The 19,979-nt window shown below is 38.1% G+C and overlaps 1 protein-coding gene across 3 annotated transcripts in view; it reads left to right on the top strand.

The window, feature by feature from the left end:
* The first annotated feature begins 9,733 nt into the window (after positions 1-9,733).
* LOC136839434 (uncharacterized) overlaps positions 9,734-19,979 on the top strand; it is a 169,163-nt gene continuing 158,917 nt past the window's right edge. Inside the window, exon 1 of one of the 3 annotated variants that reach the window (XM_067105481.1) lies at positions 9,734-9,970. The gene's annotated coding sequence lies outside the window, so the exon portion shown is untranslated. The remainder of the gene's footprint in view (positions 9,971-19,979) is intronic. The other 2 variants (XM_067105483.1, XM_067105484.1) reach the window with 2 other exon arrangements.

Below are 19,979 nucleotides of genomic sequence, written 5' to 3'. Positions count from 1 at the left end.
TTCTAATTCAATTAAATGACAGTGGTAGTGACAAAGCTGAGAGAAACTGTTATCTGTGTTCGTGTTGTCCACCTGTCTGTCAGTGAAGACGATCACATTCCACATGAACCAAAAGAAAAATTGACCATTATTCCCTTTCGAACTTGCGAGAAAAGCGCTCATCCGTATGCACTAAGACAACAGGAACACAAACGTCCAACAGATCATGGGAGAACTGATGGCCTCGCGGCTGGCAGGAGTCCTCGCAGTGAATAGTAAAACAGCCCAGTTTTGTCAGATCACATGCACCCGTCCCCTATGACCTCGGTCGTTAGGTAACCTTACAGTTTGCTTGTTTGTACTGTCATACAATTTTTTGTTTTTCATTTTCAAGATATCAGTCATAGTATTGTTTGTTTTTTGCTAATGAAATTGACGATTACATGAAAAAAAAGAAAATCTATGCCTCGGAGCATTCTCCCATTTTTACAGTCAAGCATACATGTGAAATTCATCCTATGACTCATTTTTCTAGTCTCCAAGAACTATCCCGCCAACTTACAAAATTCCAACCCCTTTTTTTATTGTTTCCCTCAAGGTTGGGCCAAATAACCACAAACTTGTTCGTACATTCGAATCTCGTATTCAAGCACACACACACACACACACACACACACACGAGAAATGTGGCTTTCAAAGTGAAATGGAATCCGCGTAACGAACATTACTTGTCAATAGTCATTTGACATTTGATAAGGATCTGCTCGTCTTTTGTTGTGAGTGGCTATAGTTTTGTTACAGCCACATGTAGTTTACAATAGTTGTTATTTAGAAAAAATACTGATATTAAAACAAATAATTTGAGATTTTTATATTCTAAAGTTGTACAGACTTGTACCAGAAGATACGTGAAGAGAATCATTATATATTTTCTGCATTTAAATGACCACTTAATGGAAGTTACAATCCCCAGTGAGGAAGATGAAATCTTACATAATGAAGGACGATAGGACTCTTGAAAACCATTAAGTCAATCATCAACTACATTATTTTTTATATTCCAGCGAAACTTTGGATTCTAAATTAATTTCCTCTTGTAGGAAGATGAAAAAAATAAGCCCAAACACGGTGTATAAACCACTAAATGGCTAGAAACCCTGTGCTCACATTACAAATCACACACAAAGAGAGAGAGAGAGAAGTTTTGAGGTATCAAGTCTTGGGAGTCTGAATGTACGTTGCTGTGGTACAAGAGAGAAAACTCCGTAGGGGGCTAGTGCCGTCAGTGCACCTCGTGCGGTGCACTGTAGGCATTACTTAAGTTTGTTTGCAGCATGCCTTCGGCCCCTAGCTGTAACCCCTTTCGTTCCTTTAACTTTCTTCCATCTTACTTTCCACCCTCTCCTAACAATTGATTCATAGTGCAACTGCGAGGTTTTCTTCCTGCTACACCTTTCAAACCTTTTATTAAAAATGTCCGTTTCAGCGCTGAGTGACCTCATAGATCCCAGTGCTTGGCCTTTGGCCTAAATTCTATATTCAATTCAATTCAATTCAGTACGTGAGAGAAGATACTAATAAAATAAATATAAAGAAGGAAAAGCTGGATGTTATGAGTCTAAGAGAGATTCCTGGTGAAGTAACTGTCCCTAGGTGAGAGAAAAAAAGTATACCTTAGTTTAACCAGACCATGAGCTGATTAACAGCTCTTCTAGGGCTGGCCCGAAGGATTAGACTTATTTTACGTAGCTAAGAACCAATTGGTTGCCTAGCAACGGGACCTACAGCTTATTGTGGAATCCGAACCACATTATAGAGAGAAATGAATTTCTATCACCAGAAATAAATTCCTCTAATTCTTCATTGGCGGGCCAGAGAATCGAACACGGGGCCAGCAGATGCTAGTCGAGTACGATATTGACCCATCCAATGAGGAACTTCCTGCGTAGGTGACAAAGATGTAGGGAACGGAAGAGAGTAGCTACAATTATATCAGGAAACCCGTCGGTCGTGTGAAAGAGTAGAAATGGAATTGTCCGAAGATCAAGTGCCCAACATTAACTGTATAGTTGGAGAAAAAGTTGTGATATCAAGTGTATATTATCCAGGATTGGAGAATATCGAGACAGAATTATGGATTTTTGTGGGGTGGGGGGCAGATTCCGAATCAGTTTCCGTCTGAGCTTTAGGTGATTAGGTGGCTGTGTTGAGTGATGTGAATATTGTCCAGTAAATGACATAAAACTAAGACTCCTAGTGAGTTGGTCTGGAGGACCTGAGAGAATGAGAATTGAGAAAGCAAGGTTGAAATATGTACTGAAAGACGCTTAATTCTATTATTATTATTATTATTATTATTATTATTATTATTATTATTATTATTATTGCAAGCCAGACAACATCTCTAGTTGTAAAAGAAAAATGCTTCAAGACCAAGAACCTTAATAAGGAAAGCAGTCTAGCACAGAGAAGGGAGCTGAGGAATAAAGAAGTAACCACGAGAGAAAAATGACAGAGAAAATAAAATAAATAATAAATAAGGTAAACAACAAAGTAAAATAAGTAAGGCAAATAAATAAGCTACTCAGCGAGACCCACGCCAGCCTGTTTAAAGAATAAGAGTTTGCACCAAGTTCGAAATTTTGAAGTTCCAATAATTCAGCTACAGAATTAGGAAGATCTTTCAATAATCTGGTTGTAGCAGGCGTAAAACTTCTAGAAAACACTGGTATTGAACCTCACAGAAGAAAAGGTAAGGCTGTTAGAATGAACTGCATATTTAGTAAGACTTGGCGGACGGTACAGCCTCGGAAGATCAGAATTATAAAATATCTTGTACAATATATGCAATGATCCTGTTGAATTTTGAAGGATATTTATTACTTAGTCACTTAAATCCTTTCAGGTTCTTGTAAATCAAAAGTTCTTATTAGCCTTTCTGTATGATGCACGATAACACCGTATACAAGAAATCAGGAAAAAAAGACAGTGTATCTTTAATTTCCCCCTAAAAATAAGTTAAACACTGTTCCACTCATTTAAAAGAATTTCCAGTATATTCAAGCATAAATAGCAAAATTCATCACCAAGAAATCGCAAAAAAATACACAAACACACGCACACACACAAAAACAGATTAATCAAAAGCACCAAATTACAGCAGCCAATTTCACAACTAATTAATTGTACCGAAATAACCGGCCAAGGCTTGCCATCCTTTCCTCAATATGTAAATCAATGAATTTTCCATGACGCGAAGCCACAAGCTTGATAAGAACCAGCAGAAATCCAGCGACAGCAGCCGGTAACCAGATCTCCCGTGTCTCAAAATCGCGAGGGGCTGCTCAATTCTTTGGTTACTGACTTCTGTTGTGACGCCGTTTTAGTAGCCATTATCTGTTACTGACTCCAAGGACCAAAATTTGGACTCCGTGCCAGTGTAGGGACACACCCTGCAGCCGTAGAGTATTCCACACTTTATCAAAACAATATTATTAAATGGCCTTTACCACGAACATCCGAAGAACTACCCGACTATTCAAAAGGAACTGAGAACAAGTATTCGGTAAATTATTTTTAAGAAGTGCAACTTGCAGTTTCAAGCACCTCAATTAAATTTTTCACCAAATACAAAACGTGCGAATATAATTTTTTCCTTTACATGAATGATAGTAACAGATATTGTTATTAAGATCAGGGATGAGAAGTTTCATGGAATTTAAGATTTTTTCAACAATTTAAGATAGAATTACCGTCTTGAGACTAACCAAGGGAACAATATTCGAAACATGGAGGAAGAAAAGAATTAATACGTTTCTCGAGGATAGAGGGTCCCCAAGATGCTAATTGAACGACTTTTCAGCGTGCCTTTTTTTCACAACTGAACCATATAGACAAAAGTGCATTGACAATCAAGATCTACCCTTTAAATTTTAAATGGGTTTCATATAGTTAACAAAACATTGTTAATGAAAAGATCTGTGTGGAAGATCCAGTGTCCAATAGCTGCTCATAATCACAGTTTCAGTTCTTTTAGGATTTAACTTCATCCACATAATTTGCACTTTGCAGTAATTTTAGCTAAATTTCTGTTAAAAGAATTAACAACCACAGATCTATGCTTTGGATATGGGTGCGATAGAAAAAGAGTAGAATCATCTGTATAAGCGATAGGCTTATTTTCAAAGCCAAACAATTTTCCATATGTAAGGCCATGGCTACACTTGCAGACCCATGCACCTAGACTGAATGCCAACGATATGTACTAATTCCCATATTCCTAACGTCTCTACTGCTAATACGGACTTGTATTCGTAGGCACAGCAACAGATACGGGCACTTATCCTACTGTACAGTACAGTATGTTGCAAATTCTGTAGGTACAGAGACTGTACCTCAGGATTTTTAACGCTAAGGTACTGGCCACCTACAGCGTATGCGCATTACTAGCCAGTCGACACATTCATATTATTAGTAAACAAATTACGAAAGCATTCAATGTTTGCCTCTTCATTCATGACCAAGATGCCTAAGAGCTAGCACTTTCAGCAAAATTCAGCTCACTAGACGAGCTAAACTCAGATATCAAAGAATATGAAGACGCTAATTTTGTCAAGATCTAGAAGAGAAATTCACGTTCTGTGGAAAAATACTGTCAAGAAGGATTCAGAGCATGGGATAAGGGAGAAAATTATTGAAAAAACATTACGAATAGGATACTGGCACCCTGATCACGAATGAAGAGGCAAGCACTGAATGTGTTCATCTTTTGTTTTCTAATAATGCGCATGTGTTGTTTGGCTAATAATCTGTATGTGCAGTACGTGGCCTACCTTAATATTAAGAATCATGAGTTACAGTTCTCCCATACCTGCAGAATTTGCAACATAGGATAGGTGCCAATACCTGTAGCCATGGCTACAAATATGGGTCTCTATGAATATAGGTCTGTATTAGCAGCAGATAAGTTAGGAATGTGAGTAGCGGTACATATCTCCCGAGTTCATACTAGAGCATGGGTCCGCAATTATAGCCATGGCCTTATATTATTTACGTATGAAGAAAAGTTTGGCCCTGAAAATAAACTTATTGCCCTTGCAGATTATTCTACTCTCTTTGCATTGATCCCATCTCCTGAGTATAGATCTATAGTTATTAATTCTTTTAACAGAGATTTCACTGAAATCTCCTCGCATTAAGAATTTGGGATATGGTTTCCTTACACTCAGAATTTGAAACATTGGATATGTCCCCATATCTGTAGCCACTTCTAAAAAGTGATGGGCAAGAGCACTACCCTGGAGAACACCAGAGACTATATTCCTGTCGTCACTAAAGTGCCCGTCAACTACTTTTTGCTATCCACTAGTTAACAATCCGGTAATAATACTAAGAAATTGTCCACCAACTTCCATTTAACAAAGGCCTCATGATTAACGTGGCCAAAAGCTGCATTTAACCCGAGACCAGTCACACTAACTACCACGTGGCCAGACTCTTAGGATTTCTGTCTGAAAGTGGAAATTAAAAGAAAGCAAAACTGCAAATAAGGGAAAAGACGATTACTCTTAGCACAGGCCTTCAGAGGCTTTATTAACAAATGCTCAAAATTTTAGATGGTATGGGAGTTATATTAATTTGGGATTAATCAGCAGGGCTAGAGTTACCCCAGCCACATTTACCATGTGGGATAACATTACCAGTTCTCCAACTTGCCCAAAAAACCATTCTTGCTAACTTACAAAAAATAACATTATCATTATCCTCAGTAATGGTGCATCATTAGTTAATACGAACCATTTTACGGTTCATTCATGACCCATTTAATTACTCCACAGCCATGAAGATTTTAGGCAGTGACATAGACGTAATTCATCCTCGACTCAGATCCACTTTTGCATTATGCCATTCATTCTCCCGTTTGAAATATTAAACGCACGCTGCTTCGCTTCCATCACAGACACTTACAATCGCTCTCAGCAATTTATTCTCTATACTACATATCGTCAGCAGTCAGCACCCTCCTCACGACCTTTCTGTGGGTTCTATCTGCAACTTTTCCTGCGTCCTTATTTGCAACTTACAAATTTTTACCTTTGCTTTAAGGCCTATAGTATAACAATTCCATAACAAACACTTAGTCCATGCGCCGTCTTTCATATCCAAACCAACAGTGCTCTTCCTAAATTAATAATCATTCTATCATCTCGTTCAATCTTTCATGCTCCTTTGATGAGGCTAGGTTGTGCCCTTATAACAACCAATCTCCTTTGTCACCTTAAACCTTACGGGAAGGAACAATTCTTATACACTTATCTCATCCATATACATGTATATATATATATATAATATATATATATATATATATATATATATATATATATATATATATATATATATAAATATATATATATATATTCCTTTTTTAACATAAAACCGTATCCCATAGCTGAGGAGACTCCTGACAGGATATAAATTAACATTCCGACTAAAACTGCAGAATCACGGACGAGTTCCCTGCATAGAAAACTTCCAAGACATTAGCCACCTGATACGCCTGCACAAAAGGCTTATCATCTGTACGTCGAATGCACTTACATGCATTGCACCATTCACCTCTATCTTGTACACTCTCTCTCGCTTCCTGGATACCGGAGTCCCCCCACTCTGCTTAACACCATCTATCCAGCTCCTAAGAAGTCTAACTTTCTCCTAAAATGGCCGAATTATTCGTTTTTTTTTTTCACAAAGCTATCATCTTCCATTCCTTCTACGTGATCAAACCATCCCAAAACATTTGATCTATCCTTTTATTCAAGCTTCCCTTTTTATCACCCTTATGCTTTTCGCCACATTTCTCACCATTTCAGTTCCACTTATGCCACATATACTACATAAAAAATTAAACTCCTCAGCTTCACCATTTTCATTCATCCCCATTCAACATCTCCACTATACTTCCACAGAAAAAAGAATTTGCCTTAACTACCCCGTCATGCATTCACACCTTGGCTTCTATGGACTTTCCGAGTTTTCACCAGTATTCCAGACACACCCCTTTATAGACTCCTTGCTTTACTATTCAGTGACTCCCCTCTTCTGTTATTCTACCATCATCCAAATATCAACCCCACGTACGTAGAGAATTCTATTGCTTCCATTATTCCAACGTCCATACTTGACAATCATCGCTCAGTCTTCTTGGTTTCCGTTTACCCTGATAACTTGACTCAAGCCTCCATTTCGTCTCATCCTCCTCCTCTTGTAATCATTTACAAATTCTTGTTCTAGTCTCTGAAGTTTCTCATTGATATTTACAACCAGCACTGTATCGCACACTGATCATTCCACAATCCAATCAAAATCGATCTAATACAGCTTTGCACCTGTATACTTCATCTTTTCAGGACTTCTTAAATCATTTCACCTATGAAAAATCAACCAGCCAGGGAAACGTAATATATTCTTGCCTCAGCCCGTTTTTACACCAGAACAGTCAGTCTCTCCCCTACAAACTCTAACTCGCTTCACTTCCATCAGAAAACTTTTAACTTTCTCAGCAACTTAATATTATCTATACCAGACATCTTTAACAGCATCCTTATTACCTCTCCATCAGTTCTTTCATAAGACTTTTCCAGTTCCATGTAATCGTTTCCTTTTACTGTCAAATTTGTCACATAAATGCTTCATAGCGGCAATTGAGCCATAAACCTTTTCCATATCGAAACCTACACTGTTCGTCTAGTATCAATCCTTCTGTCGTCCGAGTAACTTTCTCAATAAAATTTCTACCATACTTTCCTTCGTATGAGTTAACATTATACCCTTATGACACTAACAGTCCCCTCAATCACGACTTCAAGTTGACATTCAAAACCATTGGTCTGTAGCCCAATGGTTTTGAACGTCGACTGAATAGTTGGTTGCACTGTCGAGTGTTCGAGTCACTTCGGCACCAGACCATTTATCACTTATAATTCCCCTTTGGTGATATTCCCGAAGTAGCTCGAATTGGATATTAAACGACATTTGTAGCTTAATGTTTATATATATATATATATATATATATATATATATATATATATATATATATATATATGTGTGTGTGTGTGTGTGTGTGTGTGTGTGTGTATGTGTGTGGCATATATATATATATATATATATATATATATATATATATATATATATATATATATATATATATATATACATGTATTCATTACTGAAGAACGCAGTGGCTTGTAAGTAATAGTAAACAGATATAGGCAGTACGTTAGAATATGGACAGTCCATATTAGGATTAACCTAAACTTCTCTGTTAATCCAGAAAGTGTTCCTTTCTGAATTAGAATTTAATACCTCCTTTGGCATAACGGGAAACGGGACAACACCGCTAATTATAAAACCTTACCCCTTCGTAGTATAGGAATTTAACGTGAGTGCTAATGAGTCAATGAGGTGCGAGAAACCAACAGTCAATCAACAGCCGCAAAATCGATGTTAAAAATGATAACGCTAATGCATTTCTCTCGACTATTGCCTATTTCTTTAATTTCATCTGATCCAAAGCAAGACTTTTCACTGGCCTTCAAAGAAATTAATGTTTTCAGATTCTCCTTCCTTTTAAAATGGCAAACATCTTCACACGCAGCGCACCGACCGAGTCGAACAGGAAGTAAGCGTCGAACGATTCCGCTTATGTAACACTCATCATTACCATGACTTACTTCATACGTATATTGCTCGAAACTCACCACTGAACTTGTTATAAGAATAATAAAGCCGGGCTTGTGTAAGTGAATTCACAGTTTCAAGCCACCTATCCTTTTTCCAGTTTGAATATTATAGTACTGTCGAATTTGCGTGCTAATCTAGAAGTACGGCTCTGTGCGTATCACTCATTGTTATCCAGTGTGGATATATATTATAATATTATCTAGCTTGTTGTAACAAAGTACCAGCCAAATAAGAGCGGGAAAATCTCGGAACGATTTGGATTGCAAGGCTTCCAAAAGATAGACCTGATCGCACATGGAAAGCATCCCAGATTATCGTTCGGTCGAGACCATTTCCTAGTATACTCTCCCAAGAAAGGCGTAACACACTGCATCATTAGCATCCTTTCTCCATATAAGAATAATCAGGATCCTGTATGCTATAATGCTTATGATCCCAGGAAATAACCAGTCGAAGTCAACATTTGGAATTAAGTATATGAAAGTTAGTACAACATGGATTCTATATAGGCATTTCACACAATTCAAAGGACTGATAAAGAGCTCTGAAGTTTTCATGTCCTGTATACAGAAACCCCTTCAGTCTCCTGCTTCTAGTCGGGTAGAGTGCTGTGATCAGCAAAGGGTCGTAACGAGTTCTAAGAATGAGTAATGACTGGAAATCAAGCTGTTTCAGTTCTGAGGTCTCGGGAATATACTGGTAAGTAGGAATATGGGTAAAATTAATGCTCAGTGCATAGGGAACGAGGGAGTAGTCTTTCAGTCTTCCTTCCAGTGCTTGAGCTGTATGTGAATAGTAAATAATGAGACAAATTCCGTAATACAGTTTCAATCTTTAAGAGAATTTAATTGCCTAACGGCGGTTGTCAGTCATGCAGAACCATAGGTAAACTAAAGGTAATGCAATAATACTTATACATAAAATGAGTTCGTTGTGGCGAATGAAGACAAAAGTTGAAGATTCTCACCTTGCGGGGTTCGCCTATTCCATTAAATTGCAGGTGACGTCACAGAATGGGAACCCCCCCGCCGACGACTGCTAGTCGGTGACTCGGACAGTCGCTCAGCAGCTCGGCGCACTGCACATGCTCAGTAACCTCTCAGCTGTGGCAAGTAAAGTGCGCGTGTGTGTGAAGTGTCTTGCCGGCCTGTTTTACGCTCGCTGTTATTAGACCATCGCCTCCTCCTGTGTAACCAAAGAACGTTTGTGCACCGTCTGTGGGTTGTTGCTGAAGTCAGCCTACTCTTATAAGGTAATACTAAGAGTCTTGCCCCAACGCTTACTTGGAGTTTCATTCAGTTTGTAGGACAACTCGCTTTAGGAAACGATTGGTGTGAGGGTAGCCTAAGGTTGATGACTTCCTATCAGGTACGATATATTTTTTGGGGGTTTTTGTAGCTTTGGTTATGGAAACAATAGGGGATTGGAGTTCAGGTGTATTTGCCGGCCTGTTTTACCCTTACTGTTCTTAGACCATCGCCTCCTGCTGTTGAAGCAAAGAACGTTTGTGTACCGTCTGTGGGTTGCTGCTAAAGTCAGCCGACTATTATAAGGTAATACTAAGAGTCCTGCACCAACACTCACTTGGAGTCTCATTCAGTTTTTAGGACAACTAACGCTTTAGGAAACGACTTGGTGTGAGGGTAAGCCTAAGGTTGATGACTTCCTATCAGGTACAGTTTTTTTTTTTAATCTTTAGTTTTGGAAACAATAGAGGATTGGAGTTTTGGTGTATTTGAAAAGTATGTTGTTAACAAAGGAATTTTGTTAACATTTTAAGTCTTTATTTAAAATGCCGTCATGAACCATTGGATACACTTGATAAAAATTTGGGAATTTACCTTTGGAAAGACGCACATTATGTTAAACATACATGCATATATTTATTTATATGTTTATATGTATGTATATATATAATTAAAAATGTGTATAAAGAATATCATTGACAGTTTATTATCCATTTAAATATAGATCATGAGTCGTCAGTCAATAGTTGGTTATCAGTAACGTCAGAAGGTCGTTGTAATCAAACATATGATTCGGATGAACATGGCGATTATTCTTGCTTGAGTTCAAAGATGAATTGTTAGTTTTGGCTGTTTGCTTTCGCGGGACTTCTACCAAATTAATTTCAACAGTTTTTCACGTTCAACATTCATACTTTGACAAAAGACAGAGAGAGTGCGCGTTACAGAATGTTTTTGTATTCTGACCTTGATGGCGAATATTGGGACAACACGAGGGAGTAACGTTTCTGATTTTCTGTGAGAGTAAGAATTGTACTGAAAAGGTATAAGGAAATGTCGCTCGATTATTCTCGTATTTATTGCAGATAACGACCAGAGGTTGAAATGAGTTTCGAGAACCGTTTCACAATGAGTACTAAGTCAAGAGACGGCAGTGTTTACTCATAAGGATAGATTTTACGAAAGACTGAAATTATGCAAAAGAAAAAAAAATCAACAGCGTAAAACTGAAGTCGGTATATTTTTGCACAAATTTGGATGATAAATGAATGCACTTTGAAATAAACATGGTGGTTTACTCATGTAATCCTTTAATTATGTGGAACAATTTTATTCACTGAAAAACAGGACAGGTGATATGCTGGCGATATTCTTATTAATATTTCGTGGAGCTACTGAAGGAGACAACGACAGGATGTTTCAGTAATTACACGGAGACGACGACGTGTTAAATTACCATGTCATGTGTTGAGTGAGATACTAATGCTAGGTGGAAAAATCTACAAAGACAACTTTTTAAGGAGAGGGAACGAGGAAATCACAAGGTTTGTCACACGTACACACAGGTGTGTGCTTTATATACTGTATATATATATATATATATATATATGTGTGTGTGTGTGTGTGTGTTTGTATAAACTATCTGGAGGTTAGGTTGTTTTTCAGAGGTAAAAAATACTTCGCATGAAATAGATACTTTAAGGATATTGAAGGCTCTCGGGCCCCCACCCCCCAAAGAAAAAAAATGGCATTGGTAGGGATGCAAATACACAGTAGTATCCCAAGGCCGAGGAGCCTTAGTGGAGGGTGTTGTATTAACCGATTGAAGGAAATGTCCCCCGAAATGGCGGACGAGCTTGTTTTGAAGTCGACAGCTACTCCTGTGGTTGCCAGTAAATGTAAAAAGTAGCATTTTCACAGCTCTTGTGTTGTAGAAAATCACCGAGAGGACAACCGTGTAGTTTACAGTCCCGTGTCCTGTAATTTTTGCAGAAAAATAGAGAAGATGGAGCGAGAGAAGATGGTAAAAGAAAATAATGAGTCTTGTATTTAGAATGATTTTGGGTGCGATTCAGAAGAGAAGAAATGTGTGAAAGTTGCTTTGTTTTATAAGCGAACTGGATGTTATGGCACTTCGTGGGATGAGTGATTGCGTCTAGGGTGACTGAAGGATGAAGGGCCTGGGAAGTGGTAGCAGCGTATTATCAGGAAGATCGGGGACGGGTATATTAGTTAAGAATTGTAGAGGTAAGACTGAATGATAGGAAGAAAAACTTTTGTAGCATTGCTGGGAGTCTGTACCTGTGCCTCCTTGGGTTAGAGAACATGAAAAGTAGCTGTGCTAGATGACCTGAATGTAAGGGTAGGTGACAGAAAGAGAAGGCATAGTTGGGGAATATGGAGTTCGTGGAGTGAATGAGAATGAAAATAATCTTGTGGAAATGTTCATGAATAAACATGAATGTTGAAAATGTGGTTGAGAAGGACATGTATCAACAAGTATACTTGGGAAAGATAAAATTATATGGAAAAGAGTTTCTTAGAATATGTGTTGGAACAGAGTAAATGGAAGAGCAAGTGATAAATGTAATGGTGAGAAAATTATGGCTGGAGGTAAATCTGATCATTATTTGATTGAAATAAGAGTGGAAAACAATTGGAGTTTAACTGTAGAGAAGGGTTGAAAGTGTGGCCATAAGTTTAATTAGAAGAAATACTTTCGATTAAAAGGAAGTGTGAATAGAATAAAGGATAAAAATACTTGAAAAATGGCTAAGGGTGAAAGACATTGAAATGGAAGTGCATGCATTGTATGAAGAATTAAGTACTGGGGTCACAGAATCATCTGAGAGTGAATGCTATTAGAATAATGTAAGAAGAGATTATAGGCAGTGGTGGTGGAAAGATGGAATAGGAGGGGTTGGTGGAAAAAAAAACAAGACTGCTCAATGTGTTTTGAAGGACAAGAAATGGGCAGTATACAGGAGTAAATTAGTAAAGGAGAAAGTGAGCAGAAAGGTTGTTGCCAGTTATATGGGCAAATACTTAATGAAAAAAGTTCTTTAAATATGTAAAGGTAGAAAGAAAGGTTTATGGGGGTATTAACTCGGTATGTATCCACCTTTGTCACCTACTCCGAGGTGCTAGTACTAAACATGACGGAAGCTCCTTGAGACGTCGTGTTTAGTACTAGCCCCTCGGGGATGAAAGTATTATATACGTCTATATCTGTATTGTGTGGTCGACAAATTTTATATTAATAAACGATATCTTCGTGCGGCCGTTTACTTTACTTAGCAAGAGTTTACTCTGGACTTTGACAAAGGTGGATACATACCGGGTTAATGCCGTTTATGGCCCCGTGGATATTAAAATATTAATGTAAATGTAGTGATACTGTCTAAAAGAATTCACTCGTGTTCATGGAATAAGTATTTTGAAGAGTTGGTGCAAATGGAGGATAGAAGAGATGAAAGTTAAATGATACAAGTGAGGAGAGGGCTAGCAAATTCGATAACGCTGGTCAAAGTGACCGTTTAGAGAGAAAGGAAAACAGTTGGAAGGTTGAAGAGTGGAAAAGCTTCGTGTTTTGATGGGATTGCAAGTAAAATGTTATAGTATGATAATAAGTGTGATTGAGTGGTTGTCTGGGATGTGCAATCTATATTTGGACGAAGAACAGGTGGGGAAGGAATTGGGGAAAGGAATAAGCTACTCGACCATTAGAAAGGGTGAAGGCAATTAGAAATCACAAAGAATGCAGGGACGAAACATTACTTGGTGTACTGGGGAAGGTGTAGGTAGGATTTTGATTGAGAGGTTAAGTCACTTGACGTTAGGAATGGAAGGACGAAGAGAGTGTTTACAAGATAGAGGCGAATGGCGTATTGTGCGAAAATGGTTTACTGTGCTGCAGATGACTTGTTTGCTGGTCTGTGGAGGGCAAACTTGCGGAAGTATTATGTGCATTAGTTTCATCTTTGATTCAGCAATCAAGGAAATGAATGTAACAGTGACTATCATCCTTTTGTTCTTAGGAGCGCCCCCACCCCCATCCTTTTGTTAGGAAAACAACTGCTAGCTCTAATAGGCCTATATGTATGTATATATATATATATATATATATATATATATATATATATATATATATATATATATATATAAACCACAAATATAACTTCAATATTGAATTCACCATAACTTTGGAATAGTTTACAACCAAGAGGAACCCCAGGCCCAAGTTGGAATCCTGGCTGAGGCAGAGTGCACTTATCAGTTACGATTCCCCTTCGGTGTAAGTTTTTGGGAAGCCTTCCCCGTTCTGTGAAAGCTTTCTTGGAAATAACAGGCAAATTACAGATATATTATAATGTTACGTAAGAATAAGTCAGGTACCCCGAGTGTCAGCACAAGGAGACATCTTGAAGAGGTGACCGGTGAGTGACCCTCGCGTGGTGATCTCCATTTCAAGTGACAGAGACGTGATTAAGGGAGCTTATCTCGTTGGTACTCAAGCCCTTGCGGGTTAGCAGGTCATCTCTCTCTCTCTCTCTCTCTCTCTCTCTCTCTCTCTCGTAATGTCATTTGGCCTTAAATAATGTAACCTTAGATTAGCATTCTCTCTCTCTCTCTCTCTCTCTCTCTCTCTCTCTCTCTCTCTCTCTCTCTCTCTCTCTCTCGTGTCATTTGGCCTAAGTAATGTAACCTTAGATTAGCATTCTCTCTCTCTCTCTCTCTCTCTCTCTCGTAGTGTCATTTGGCCTTAAATAATGTAACGCTAGATTAGCATTCTTACAAACTCTATCTCTCCCAGCATCGTTGGCCTCAGATATTGTGACGACAGTTTAAAAAAAAATCTCCGTACTCTCTCTGCGACTCTTGGCCTTATGCATCGTAATGTCAGTTTAACATTCACATAAACGTTATCTTTGAATAGATAGTAATTTATCTTCTACAAGAATTCATGTCCCCATTTTGCGCCATAAACCTTTATCATGAAGTGCCCAAACCCTTCATTAATCTGTCCTACAAGAGATAGAAATCTTGCTGAATACACAGACCAAATGAAAAGATGAGACCGAGTTATGCACATCAAATTGCGCCGTTGTTTCGGGACGCGCTCTGTCCCAGGGAAAGTTTATACACCGAGAAATACGGAGGTCTCACTGAACGGGATTGTCACCATTTTCAGTCATAACATAGGCTATTTGCTATGCTGCTCGTCTCTTGGACAGTGATTTGGGGTTGGTCAGTAATTGGATGGGCGACTCTCGATGAATGGCAACAGTAACACGTTTTCTACTCTATGGTTGACTGTTCAGTGGAGTAACATTTGAGTTTTGTCAGTTCTTAACCATCCTTCCTTGGACATGTGCTTAGCAACATCTCAAAGATCACCGCTCAAAACTTGCACCAGAACTTCTGAGTCAAGTGTTTGGCGGTACTTAACCCAAATGAAATTCTAATGAACTGAATCACCGGCATCTTCTATGTGAATGATGCTCATTTTACATGATCCTGTACTTTGATATGAAATTGTTAAGATCTATATCAATATTCTGTTAAAGGTACACTTAAATTTTCAGTTTCATGGCTGATGCAGCATTCTAGTGAACGTACCTGATATCAGCCGAACTGTAGTGAAGTGAAAACAAGTAGAAACAGCGGTATATAAATGTGGGAACTCATCTTCCTTGCAGATTGGTCAGCAGGTTGAAGGCATTTTGGCCAATTCCATTTAAATATAGAGATGCCTAAACTAAAACTGATTTTAATAACAAAATAAGAAGCTGTTTACGTATTGCTTAGGTCTATTTGTTGCGTAATAGCTACTGCTCATTTTGATCCTTCAGTTACGTTAAAGCAAACTTCGTTGAGATCTATTTGCTGGTTTGAGGAAGTGTATGGTTGGGGAGGAAGGGAAAGATAATAATTTTCATACTTGATTCATTCGTCCACACATACAGATTACATTAATTTTATGTACTTATTATTCACGTTGTATGAAAATTTATATTGTACCAACAAATCCCCGTTGTCTTCCAATGAACAAAATGTTCATACCTGAATAAAACGTAAAAGGGAATTATATATATCTAAATACACACATATATACTGTATATATGTATATACACACTATATATGTATTATATACTCTATATATTGTATATATATGTATATATATATTGTATACTGTGTGTATATATATGTATATATATATTATGTATGTATGTACACGAGGGATGTCTATTAAATAACGAGACCGATTAAATAACTCACCTTTATTTATATGTATTTCAAAATTATTGCTTGTCCCCTTCAATATACTCCCCATCTGCACTTAACACATTGCTGCAACCTTCGTTTCCACTGGTCGAAGGCATGGAGGAAATCGGTTTCAGCCAGCTGTTTCAACACATCCGCCGTTTTCTTCTTTACAGCATCAACTGACCCAAAACGTGTCCCTTTAAGCACTGATTTAACTCGCTGAATCTTTTGTGCCACTCAGACACACGCGCACGAGACAGGCAGTCATTCCCATAAGCTGTACTAAGCATTTGAAAACATTTTGTTGGTGTATTGAACAATTTTATAAATAATTTCAAACCGAGACGTTGTTCAACTTTTAAACTTAGCATTTTTTAGGCCCACTACAGAAAAGGCAACCAAACTAAATGGCGATTCACAATCAACTGAACGTCATATTGTTTTGCTGCTTGTCATGCAGGTTCAGACATGTTCAAAGTCACCACGCATGCAGTTATGACCGGTTCTGTCTGCTTAGTTTACTAGGTGGAATCACTGTCTTGTTGTCTAGTAGGCCTACCTCGTTTTTATATATATATATATATATATATATATATATATATATATATATATATATATAATATATGTATATACACATATATGTATATGACTATAATGACATATATATATATATATATATATATATATATATATATATATATATATATATATATATATATATATATAAAGCTACTTAAAGCGCTACCAAACAATACCTATTTTCTCTGTTAATCTCAAGAAAAACAGAGAAAATAGGTAATGTTTGGTAGCGCTTTAAAGTAATATTTCCAGCTTCGTTCTTAAACCTACGAGAATCGTTGCCAGCGAGGCTGCCAAGCAGACTGTTCCTCAGTTTCGCAGGAAAGGAACTGAAAGGCTTTTGGTTATGGGCAATGTGACAAAATGACATATCAGCATAAAATGTTAACGTCATGCAAAACTCTCGTCCTTGAGCACAGCCACTACAGACGCAACAGAAATGTCCTGTTGGAATAAAGTTTATGGAAGATGACTAAGCAGAATAAAAGGGTCGCATGAAGTAGGAAACAATGTACCAAAATGACTATTATTCGCGTTTACGTAACCGTAGGGGATAGTGCCGTCAGTGCACCTCATGCGGTGCAATATAGGCATTGCTTAAGGTTCTTTGCAGCGTCCCCTCGGCCCCTAGCTGCAACCTCTTTCGTTCCTTTTGCTGTACCTACGCTCATATTCTCTTTTTCTTACTGTCCACCCTCTCCCCATAGTTGATTCATAGTGCAGCTGCGAGGTTTTCCTCCTGTTACACCTTTCAAAGTTTTTCATTGTCAATTTCCGTTTCAGCGCTGAATGGCCTTAGTTGCCCCAGTTCTTGGCCTGTATGCCTAAAATCTATAAATAAGTCAATCAGTCAATCGTGTTTATGTATAGAAAACCTCGACGGTTAACATCTGCGGAGCCATAGAAAATGGACGAGTGTCAGATTATTTCTTGGAAAGGAATGACACAACGTGAAGTTAATTATTCTGATGACAGAAGCTGTCACTCCTTCAACGAGACACACAGGAGGTGGAAGTAAAACAGCTGGGGATGTAGCCCGCGGCTTTTCCTTTTACCGGACTTCTTTTTTCTTCGCTCTTCCACTTGACTCGGGGATGTGAGTCCCTCCCCCGCCCCGGAAACTGGCTTCATTCAGTTCAAGCTCAGCGGAGTTACTATATTTTCTCGTTTATTTTTCCCATTTATGTTTTTTATATTTTCATCTACTCAGTGGAAGCTCGCAAGTTATTGGTCTCGTTGCCTTTTGAAATAATAATAATGGTAATAAGTACCTCGTCGGAATAGAGAGAAGAGCTTGGAATAAATCTCCATCAGGAATTGCACGGCGACACTGATTTCCGCGTAATTATGGCACTTAAAGAATATCTGCGTAACAGAAGTGATCAGAGAATGCTCTTTTATCCTTTAGAAATTTGTTCAGTGTTCGGAAATTGCATTAGTGGTTTCCAGTGAAATATACGTTCGATTTAATTCCTTGTTTTTACTGATGGTTTAAGCTCTGTCCGCTGTTTCCTTTCTTCCTCATGTTTGACATGATATTATTTTGTTTTATAGGATTCAGAGGTGGCGCCACGTGAAGTTGAAAATAATTTGCCAGAGAGACACAGACAGACAGACACAGACCGACAGACGTTTAAAGCTGTGTAAATCTCTTGTATCTGTTTTCTACGGCTTATTTTATGCCCTTTGATCTTTTGGAGAGAGAGAAATAACAATGCTGCTCATTTCCCTATTTATTTTTATTCCCTTCAACGATGTTAGACCGAAATTATATATTAATCAGTGTTGTTTGTTCGTGCGTCTGTATACAAGATTTCGCAAAGTGGTGTTGGGTTTGAATGAAATTTTGTGCTCAGCGGGTGTGGACCACGGAAGAGCTTTTGGACAGGATCCGGATGCGGATTAGGGTTGCCTTTCGTTGTTACCGGCGGAGGTATGTGGTCCGCTCTTGCTTATTTTATAATTACAATAGAATCTACAGTATGTACTCACCGTAGACATGTAAAATTATATAGGCACAGGGCGTGTGTATGAATAAAGTATCTATGATCTTGATTCTTATTGAAGTTGTAGTCTTCAAAAGTAAGTGTAGGCCATGAAAAGCAAAGATCTTAGAACGATTTTGTCAGTCGAGCGTGCGGGGCTTTTTTTTTTTTAATTCCAGGTCTGCTTATTTGTGTGTTTCAATGGTTTCAGCTTCATTTTCTTATTGTATGTTGCCTGGATTAAGGGATCACAAATGCATGTCACTGATCTCGTGTCATACTTTGCTCAATAGGGATGGTAATGATAAAGACTTGTTATTCATATTGGAATCCCACCATAATGCGTAATGTATGTTTAGACTTTTCATACGAATACACTGAATTTATTTCATTGAATCTCCTCGACTGTTTGACAGGACTGGAAGAAACCGGTTTGTGTGTGAGAGAGAGAGAGAGAGAGAGAGAGAGAGAGAGAGAGAGAGAGAGAGAGAGAGAGAGAGAGAGCTCACCTTCCCATTGGCTTCCGTATCTTGTCCTTGTTGCGGCATTCTTTCGTATCTTCAGCGATCATGTTGCCATTATCTTATGGCTGCTCGGGATTACTTTGCCTTTTTTTGCATAACTTAAGCCAAATATTGTGTTACAGATTTTTGATTGTGGCATAGCGTTTCTCCCTTCCATTCTCTGCCTCCCGCTCAGTGGAATCGGGAATTCTGCATATGCAGTGGAGCTTTCGTCCCCTAACACCCAGCCCGTGCCTCCGACCCAGTGCTTTTGAGGTGCTTGGCTTTCTGCTCTGTAAACTTCCTTTAAGAATATTGGACACCTGACAGATCTCTTTCAGCTGTGATGGCTATGCTGTGATTGATGTAAATATTGATATGTTAAGACAATGATTTTTGTGTGAACTATGGAAAGATGCAAAATATTGTTTAATTATGAAGACCTTATAGTTTGCGTAAGAGGTAAAGGCTTTTATTGAAATTATAACGTTTGTGGACTTAAATTTGCCGTCTGAATATACGAAAACAAATTATTATTTTTGGAAAATTAACTGCATTAGATGCTTAACTTTTTTCTTTTGGAACAAGGATTCTTGATGTTCAGGCCTAAATATTTGTACGAAGAATGTGAACACTACACTGAAGAGGCCTACTGTAACAAGTTTTAAAATACAGAGTAA

This window comes from Macrobrachium rosenbergii, chromosome 6 (genome assembly GCF_040412425.1).
Source record: "Macrobrachium rosenbergii isolate ZJJX-2024 chromosome 6, ASM4041242v1, whole genome shotgun sequence".
NCBI lineage: Eukaryota > Metazoa > Arthropoda > Malacostraca > Decapoda > Palaemonidae > Macrobrachium > Macrobrachium rosenbergii.
The sequence above is the reverse complement of the archived record's forward strand: the minus strand, read 5'-3'. Positions and strand labels throughout refer to the sequence as shown.